The sequence below is a fragment of the Ovis canadensis genome, chromosome 5 (assembly GCF_042477335.2).
Source record: "Ovis canadensis isolate MfBH-ARS-UI-01 breed Bighorn chromosome 5, ARS-UI_OviCan_v2, whole genome shotgun sequence".
NCBI classification, from domain to species: Eukaryota; Metazoa; Chordata; class Mammalia; order Artiodactyla; family Bovidae; genus Ovis; species Ovis canadensis.
This window is the reverse complement of record NC_091249.1, coordinates 52,563,107-52,571,978: the sequence shown is the minus strand read 5'-3', so window position 1 is coordinate 52,571,978 and position 8,872 is coordinate 52,563,107. Positions and strand designations below refer to the sequence as shown.

General features: G+C 39.4%; 1 pseudogene; it reads right to left on the bottom strand.

Annotated features, from left to right (window-relative positions):
* Positions 1-7,493: 7,493 nt before the first annotated feature.
* Positions 7,494-8,530, bottom strand: LOC138441761 (olfactory receptor 7A17-like; annotated as a pseudogene).
* Between the last annotated feature and the right edge of the window lie 342 nt (positions 8,531-8,872).

Here is an 8,872-nt window from a genome sequence, read left to right as displayed (position 1 = left end):
AAACACTAGAGATCTCGTCAAGAAAATTAGAGATACCAAGGGAACATTTCATGCAAAGATGGGCTAAATAAAGGAGAGAAATGGTAGGGACCTAAGAGAAGCAGAAGATATTAAGAAGAGGTGGCAAGAATACACAGAAGAACTGTACAAAAACGATCTTCATGACCAAGATAATCGTGATGCTGTGATCACTCACCTAGAGCCAGACATCCTAGAATGTGAAGTCAAGTGGGCATTAGGAAGCATCACTATGAACAAAGCTAGTGGAGGTGATGGAATTCCAGTTGAGATATTTCAAATCCTAAAAGATGATGCTATGAAAGTGCTCCACTCAATATGCCAGCAAATATGGAAAACTCAGCAGTGGCCACAGGACTGGAAAAGTTCAGTTTTCATTCTGATTCCTAAGAAAGGCAATGCCAAAGAATGCTCAAGCTACTGCACAATTGCACTCATCTCACACGCTAGTAAAGTAATGCTCAAAATTCTCCAAGCCAGGCTTCAACAATATGTGAACCATGAACTTCCTGATGTTCAAGCTAGTTTTAGAAAAGGCAGAGGAACCAGATCAATTGCCAACATCCACTGGATCATCGAAAAAGCAAGAGAGCTCCAGGGGAAAAAAAACCATCTATTTCTGCTTTATTGTTTATGCCAAAGCCTTTGACTGTGTGGATCACAATAAACTGTGGAAAATTCTGAAAGAGATGGGAATACCAGACCACCTGACCTGCCTCTTGAGAAATCTGAATGCAAGTCAAGAAGCAACAGTTAGAACAGGACATGGAACAACAGACTGGTTCCAAATCAGAAAAGGAGTACATCGTGACTGTATATTGTCACTGTGCTTATTTAACTTATACGCAGAGTACATTATGAGATACACTGGGCTAGAGGAAGCACAAGCTGGAATCAAGATTGCCGGGAGAAATATCAATAACCTCAGATATGCAGATGACACCACCCTTATGGCAGAAAGTAAAGAGGAACTCAAAAGCCTCTTGATGAAAGTAAAAGAGGAGAGTGAAAAAGTTGGCTTAAAGCTCAACATTCAGAAAACAAAGATCATGGCATCCGGTCCCATCACTTCATGACAAATAGATGGGAAACTAGAAACAATGTCAAACTTTATTTTGGGGGGCTCCAAAATCACTTCAGATGGTGACTGCAGCCATGAAATAAAAAGACGCTTACTCCTTGGAATAAAAGTTATGACCAACCTAGACAGCATATTAAAAGCAGAGACATCACTTTGTCAACAAAGGTCAATCTAGTCAAGGCTATGTTCTTTCCAGTAGTCATGTATGGAAGTGAGAGTTGGACTATAAAGAAAGCTGAGCACTGAAGAATTGATGCTTTTGAACTGTAGCATTAGAGAAGGGGCTCTTGAGAGCCCCTTGGACTGCAAGGAGATCCAAACAGTCCATCCTAAAGGAGATCAGTCCTGAATATTCATTGGAAGGACTGATGTTGAAGCTGAAACTCCAATACTTTGGCCACCTGATACGAAGAGCTGACTCACTGGAAAAGATCCTAATGCTGGAATAGAATGAAGGCTGGAGGAGAGGAGACAACAGAGCGTGAGATGGTTGGATGGCATCACCAACTCAACGGACATGGGTTTGAGTAAACTCCGGGAGTTGGTGATGAACAGGGAAGCCTGGCGTGCTGCAGTCCATAGGGTCACAAAGAGTCGGACATGACTGAGAGACTGAACTGAACTGAAAGATGGTCCAATGTATGGAAAGAAATAAATGTAATAGCTAAGAGTAAAACACTGATGCTTTTTCAGAGAATGATGCCTGCTTATGCCATTTCTACTCAACATAGTACAGGAGAACTCTGCTAGAGAAAATATGCAAGAAAAAAGATATGAAAAAAATCTATATTAAAAAAGAAGCAAAAACTCATCCTTCTTCACAAATGAAATGGTGTAATGTGTAGAAACCCTCAGATTACACACAGACACAGACACAGACACAGAACCAACGCACACATTTGGACTCACTAGGGAAATTAAGTAAAGTTGCACAATAAAAAATCAACACACCTAAGTTATTGTGCTTCTACATGCTCATGAAGAACAGTTCAAAAAAGAATAAAAATTCTTGGCAATAAACTCAAGTAGTGAGGCAAAACTGTACTATCATTCAATGTGGAAGGGATAGATTTTTTTTCAACAAATTACATTGAGTAAAGTGAAAAATGAAGGTAAGATAGGTATATTTTAATTCATAATGAGATCCAAAACAGTCCTTTCCTTGGGATGAGAACAATCCCTGGGATGATCAGTCCTTTCAGTTTGGCCAATGAAAGGGCAGTGTTTTGTTTTCTCTGGGATAGACATTCATCCTGGATACAGATTTCCGTTTCCTGCATGCTATGCTTCTAGCTGTATTACCAATCGTCATGGTGTCCCCCACACACTGCACAGGAAATGAAGTGTGACAATGAGCAACTGCTCATGAAATTCACTGGTCCTTCCCTTTTCCAACCATCCTGAAGCAGGTGGCCCAACACAACAGTGGAATGGGGTTTTGAGGACAGAGAATCTGTGTCCCCTGCGTGGAGATCCCTTGTAGGAATGGTGCACTGTTCTTTGGGGAGGTGCAAAATTTCTAAATCATCATCCTTTATAAGGATTTCTCCCAAAACCAGGACTCAAGGGTCCAGGACACAAACAAGTTTGTCCCATTACAGACTTGGTTACCTTCTTTGTGACCATATATTATTTGTCCCTGTTCTCTCCACATACTGACCTCCATAAAGTCAGGAAATCTAGTTCACTTTTGTCCTGTTGTACCCCAGCAGCTAGCATATTGCCTGCTCTGTGTAAAAATCAAAGTTCTAATGAATGCGTAAACCAAATGGGGTACATCCACACGGTGAAATGTTTCCAGGCTTTCAAAGAAGGAAATTCAGATACATGCCACAATAAAGATGAACCTTAAGGATATTACACTAAAGGAAATAGGCTAATCACAAAATAACAAATACAGATAACTTCATTTATATAGCCTACCCAGAACAGTCAAGTATTTAGAGACAGAAAGCAGAATGGAGGCTTCCAGCATTTGGGGAATTTTATGGAAATAGAGAGCTGCTGTTTAATGGACATAGAATTTCAGTTTTGCACATTCTCGAGATTGGTTACACAACAATGTGAATATATTTAACACTACTGAACTGTACACTTAAAAATAATTCGCCTCCAAAAAATAAATAAATAAAAATATTTCCATTTATATATTACCAAAATATTTATGGTAATTATTTTACCATAATTTAAAACTCAGCTTCCCCCAAGACTCTCCTTAATGTAGACCTGTTGATTGTCTGGAATCTCATCTCCTCTCTCTCTTGCCCTCTCTTGGCTCAGCCACACTAGCTTTTTCACTGCTAATTAAACATATCAAGCTCATTCCCATGAGCTTTGCCCATGCTGTTCACTCTGTCTAGAATAATTTTCATGCCCAAATCTGTCTTGCCAAACTGGAGCACAACACAGATGTCACCTGCACAGAGGGGTACCCTAGACCTCTGGGTAAAGCTGCTTTTCCCATTTCTCTTTATTGATGCTCTTACTGCTTCTGAAATCACTTTATTTAAACATTTATCCTCCTGTAAGATGTCTCTTGTCGATGCTAGATGAGGGTAGCGGCACTGCCTGTCTTGTCACTGTGATTCCTGCTACCTGTCTCTGTGTCAACTGGATGAAAATATAAACGGAAAAGTGCATCACAAATAAAAACAGTTCACAAACTGACTGGGAGAAATGAAACTCAGTGGGTACAGACTTTCTGCTCAGGGTGATGAAAAGTTTTGGAACCGGTGATGAGGGGGCTTCCCAGGTGGCTATAGCGGTAAAGAACCCACCTGCCAGTGCAGGAGATATAAGAGACCAGGTTCAATCTCTGAGTCGGGAAGATCCCCTGGAGGAGAGCTCGACAACCCACTTCAGTACTCTTGCCTGGAGAATCCCATCGGCAGAGGAGCCAGATGCCATGATTTTAGTTTTTTTAATATTGATCTTTAAGCTGACTTTTTCACTCTTTTTTTTTTCTTTTTAACTTATTCTTTTATTGAAGGATAATTGCTTTACAGAATTTTTGTTTTCTGTCAAACCTCAACATGAATCAGCCACAGGTATACATATATCCCCTCCCTTTTGAACCTCCCTTCCATCTCCCTTCCCCTCCCACCCCTCTAGACTGGTACAGAGCCCCTGTTGGAGTTTGCTGACCCATAGAGCAAATTCCCATTGGCTGTCTACTTTACATATTGTAATGTAAGTTTCCATGTTACTCTTTCCATACATCTCACCCTCTCCTCCCCTCTCCCCATGTCCATTAATCTATTCTCTATGCCTGTTTCTCCATTGCTGCTCTGTAAATAAGTTCTTCAATACCATTCTTCTAGATTCCATATGTATGTGTTAGAATACAATATTTATCCTTTTCTTTCTGACACATTTCACTCTGTATAATAGGTTTTAGGTTCATCCACCACATCAGAATTGATTCAAATGCGTTCCTTTGTATGGCTGAGTAATATTCCTTTGCATATATGTACCACAACTTATTTATCCATTCATCTGTCAGTGAACATCTAGGTTGCTTCCATGTTCTAGCTATTGTAAATAGCGCTGCAATTAACATTAGGGTACATGTGTCTTTTTCAATTTTGGTTTCCTCAGGGTATATGCCTGGGGAGTGGGATTGCTGGATCATAGGGTGGTCTTATTTCTAGCTTTTTAAGGAATCTCTATACGATTTTCCACAGTGGCTGTATCAATTTACATTCCCACCAATAGTGCAAGAGTGTTCCCTTTCCTCCACACCCTCTTCAGCATTTATTGTTTGTAGACTTTTTGATGATGGCCATTCTGACTTATTTAACTTATATGCAGAGTACATCATGAGAAACGCTGGGCTGGATGAAGCACAAGCTGGAATCAAGATTGCCAGGAGAAATATCAATAACCTCAGATATGCAGATAACACCACCTTTATGGCAGAAAGCAAAGAAGAACTAAAGAGCCTCTTGATGAAAGTAAAAGAGGAGAGTGAAAAAGTTGGCTTAAAGCTCAACATTCAGAAAACTAAGATCAAGGCATCTGGTCCAATCACTTCATGGCAAATAACTGGGGAAACAGTGACAGACTTTATTTTTGGGGGCTCCAAAAATCACTGCAGATGGTGACTTCAGCCATGAAATTAAAAGACACTTGCTCCTTGGAAGTTATGACCAACCCAGACAGCATGTTAAAAAGCAGAGACATTACTTTGCCAACACAGGTCTGTCTAGTAAAGGCTATGGTTTTTACAGTAGTCATGTATGGAAGTGGGAGTTGGACTATAAAGAAAGCTGAATGCTGAAGAATTGATGCTTTTGAACTGCAGTGTTGGAGAAGACTCTTGAGAGTCCCTTGGACTGCAAGGAGATCCAACCAGTCCGTTCTAAAGGAAATTAGTCCTGAATATTTGTTGAAAGGACTGATGTTGAAGCTGAAACTCCAATACTTTGGCCACCTGATGCAAAAAACCGACTCATTTGAAAAGACCCTGATGCTGGGAAATAGTGAAGGCAGGAGAAGAAGGGGATGACAGAAGATGAGATGGTTGGATGGCAACACTGATCCAATGGACATGAGTTTGAGTAAAGTCTGGGAATTGGTGATAGACAGGGAGGCCTGGCATGCTGCAGTCCAAGGGGCGGCAGAGGCGGACACAGCTGAGCAACTGAACTGAACTGACTGAGACCTGTGTTGGTATTAAGATCACTCATGACAGTTTTGTTGCATCCTATGGATTTTGGAAAGTTGTGCTGTCATTTTTATTCTTTTAACTATTTCCTGATTTCCTCTTTGATTTCTTCATTTACCCATTAGTTTGGGTTTTTATGGTGTTACTTAGTAATATGGTTTTTTTCATTATATGCGTTTTTCTCATTTTATTTCCTATAATTGATTTCTGGCTTCATACCTTTGTGCTCCAAAAATGCAAAAGCAATTTTCATACTTTTAAATTTGAGGCTTGTTTGTTGGGCTATCATGTGATCTACCCTGGAGTATATACTCCATGTGCATTATAAAAATGTGTGTCGTGTTGTTTTTCTGAATTGAATCTCCTGTATGTATTTATTAAGTGAAAGTGAAGTAGCTCAGTCATGTCTGACTCTTTGCGACCCATGGACTGTATCCTACCAGGCTTCTCCGTCCCTAGGATTCTCCAGGCAAGAATGCTGGAGTGGGTTGCCATTTCCTTCTCCAAAAGATCTTTCCAACCCAGGGATTGAACCTGGGTCTCCCGCATTGTAGGCAGATGCTTTACCATCTGAGCCACCAGGGAAGTCCTGTATTTATTAAGTGCAACTATTCTAACATGTCATTCAAGACCACTGTTGATTTTCTGTCTAGATAATCAGTCCATTGATATAAATGGGATGTTAACATTTCCTGTTGTTCTTATATTATTGTCAATATCTCCCTTTATATGTCAATATTTACTTTATCCTTTAGTTTCTCTTATCTTAGGTACATATATACTAGCAAATATATATATATATTAGTATATACTCTTCTTGTGTTGATTCCTTTCACATTATATAATACCCTTCTTTGTCTCATGTAATAAAGATAAATTTGTTTTAAACTCTATTTTGTCTGATATGGATACTGCAACCCCTCTTTCTTATAATGTTCATATGCATAAAATATCTTCTTGCAGTCCCTTACATTTATCCTTTGTGAAAAATTTAGCTCTGAAGTTAGTCTCTTACATGAAGCATATATGTGTGTGCTCAGTCACTCACTCACGTCTAACTCTTTGCAACCCTATGGACCTTTTAGCCCTCCAGGCTTTTTTGTCCATGGAATATTTCTGACAAGAATACTGGAGTGGGTTGCCATTTCCTTTTCCAGTTGATTTTCCCAACCCAGGGATCTAAGCCACATCTCTTACATTCCCTGCATTGGCGGGTGGATTCTTTACCACTGCACCACTTGAGAAGCCCCAGCATTTATATGGGTTTTGTTGTCTTATCCTGTCAGCCACCCTATGTCTCTTTACTGAATCATTTACTCCACTGGCACTTAAAGAAATTATTGATATACATGTAATTTAAAAAATTTTATTACTCATTTTCCAGTTTTTTGGATAATATATGTCACTTGAGAAAAATTATTTTTAAGTAATCCATGTTGCACCAATTAATCAAAATTTCCAAGTCTTTCTTCTCTAAGGCTGGGAACAACTTTGTGAAAGTAGGAAAATGCACAAATGAAAATGGAAAAGTAGGGAAATAGACAAAAGAAAATGAATAGAAAAAAAATTCATCAGAGAGGAAAACTTCAACAGTTGAGTATACAAATCGTCTAAAGTGTTGAAGTCAAAGAAATGGAAATTTTAAGAAATTAACAGAAGGAGCAAATTCAACATTCAGAATCTGATCAAAGAATAGGAATTTCTTGTTTTAAGGTTTTGAGTCCTTCTTCAAGGACATGTCTTCAGACTCAGAATGATTTTCCTTTTCTCAACTACCATCTGAATGAATCCTTTCAGAGCCCTCTTTATGTCCTTATTTCTCAGACTGTAGATGAAGGGGTTCGGCATGGGTGTGACCACAGTGTACATCACCGAGGCTGTTGCACTTGAGTGTGAGCTGTGGGTAGCAGCCAAGCTAAGGTACACTCCTAGGCTTGAACAATAATATAGGAAGACAACTAACAGGTGAGACACACAGGTGGAGAATGCTTTATATTTCCCCTGAGGTGATGAGATTCCACGCACGGAGAACACTATCTTAGAGTAAGAGTAAAGAATACCAGCCAGGGGGCCACCACCCAACAGCACTGCTGTAAAATACATAATCATATCATTAAGGAAAGTGTCACAACAGGCAAGTTGTACAACCTGTTTGATTTCACAGAAAAAGTGGGGGATTTCCAAATCTGTACAGAAGGACAGCTGTAACACCAGTAAGCTTTCTAACAAGGAGAGCAGGGTACTAATGATCCAGCACGCCAGCACCAGCAGTCCACAGAGCCAGGGGTTCATGATGGCTGTGTAGTGCAGGGGGCGGCAGATGGCCAAGAAGCGGTCATAGGCCATCACAGTCAAAAGAAAATTATCCAGTGCTGCAAACAGTATGTAAAAATACATCTGGGTGATGCACCCGCCATAGGATATAACTCTGCTCTGGATCTGTATATTTATTAACATCTTTAGGATGGTTGTGGTAGTGAAACAGATGTCAATAAAGGATAAGTTGGAGATGAAGAAGTACATGGGAGTGTGAAGATGGGAGTCTGAAATGACAGCCAGGATGATGAGCAGATTTCCAAACAAAGTGATCAGATACATGGAGAGGAACATTCCAAATATGAATGGTTGCAGTTCTGGTTCCACTGATAAACCCTGAAGAAGAAATCCTGAATTTTGTGTATCATTTCCTGGCACCATGCGCTGGTGTTGATGACTAGAAATAAAAACAAACCATATATGAATTTGCACAGATGGGTATTATTCATTTGAAATGCTACAATGTATAAAGCAAATATATGTATTGAATATAATATACATACATACATACATGTATTGTCTGAATCCTCACATTTAAGGGATGTTCTGTGACATCTCTGACTAGGAATTCTGTTAAAAAGAGAGGAAATATATGGTCTTGAGTGGGAAAAAATATCTGAAGTTCTCAGGTGATCCTAGATTACAATGTGGAGAAATTTTTCAGATTTTCTCCCAAGGAATCATGCATTAAACAATTTTAATGAGAAGTATTTTCATGCATTTGAGGAACATACAGTGAGTACTGGCCATTTTCTAGGTTTTAGATGCTGAGAAACAAAAGCCAAAAATAT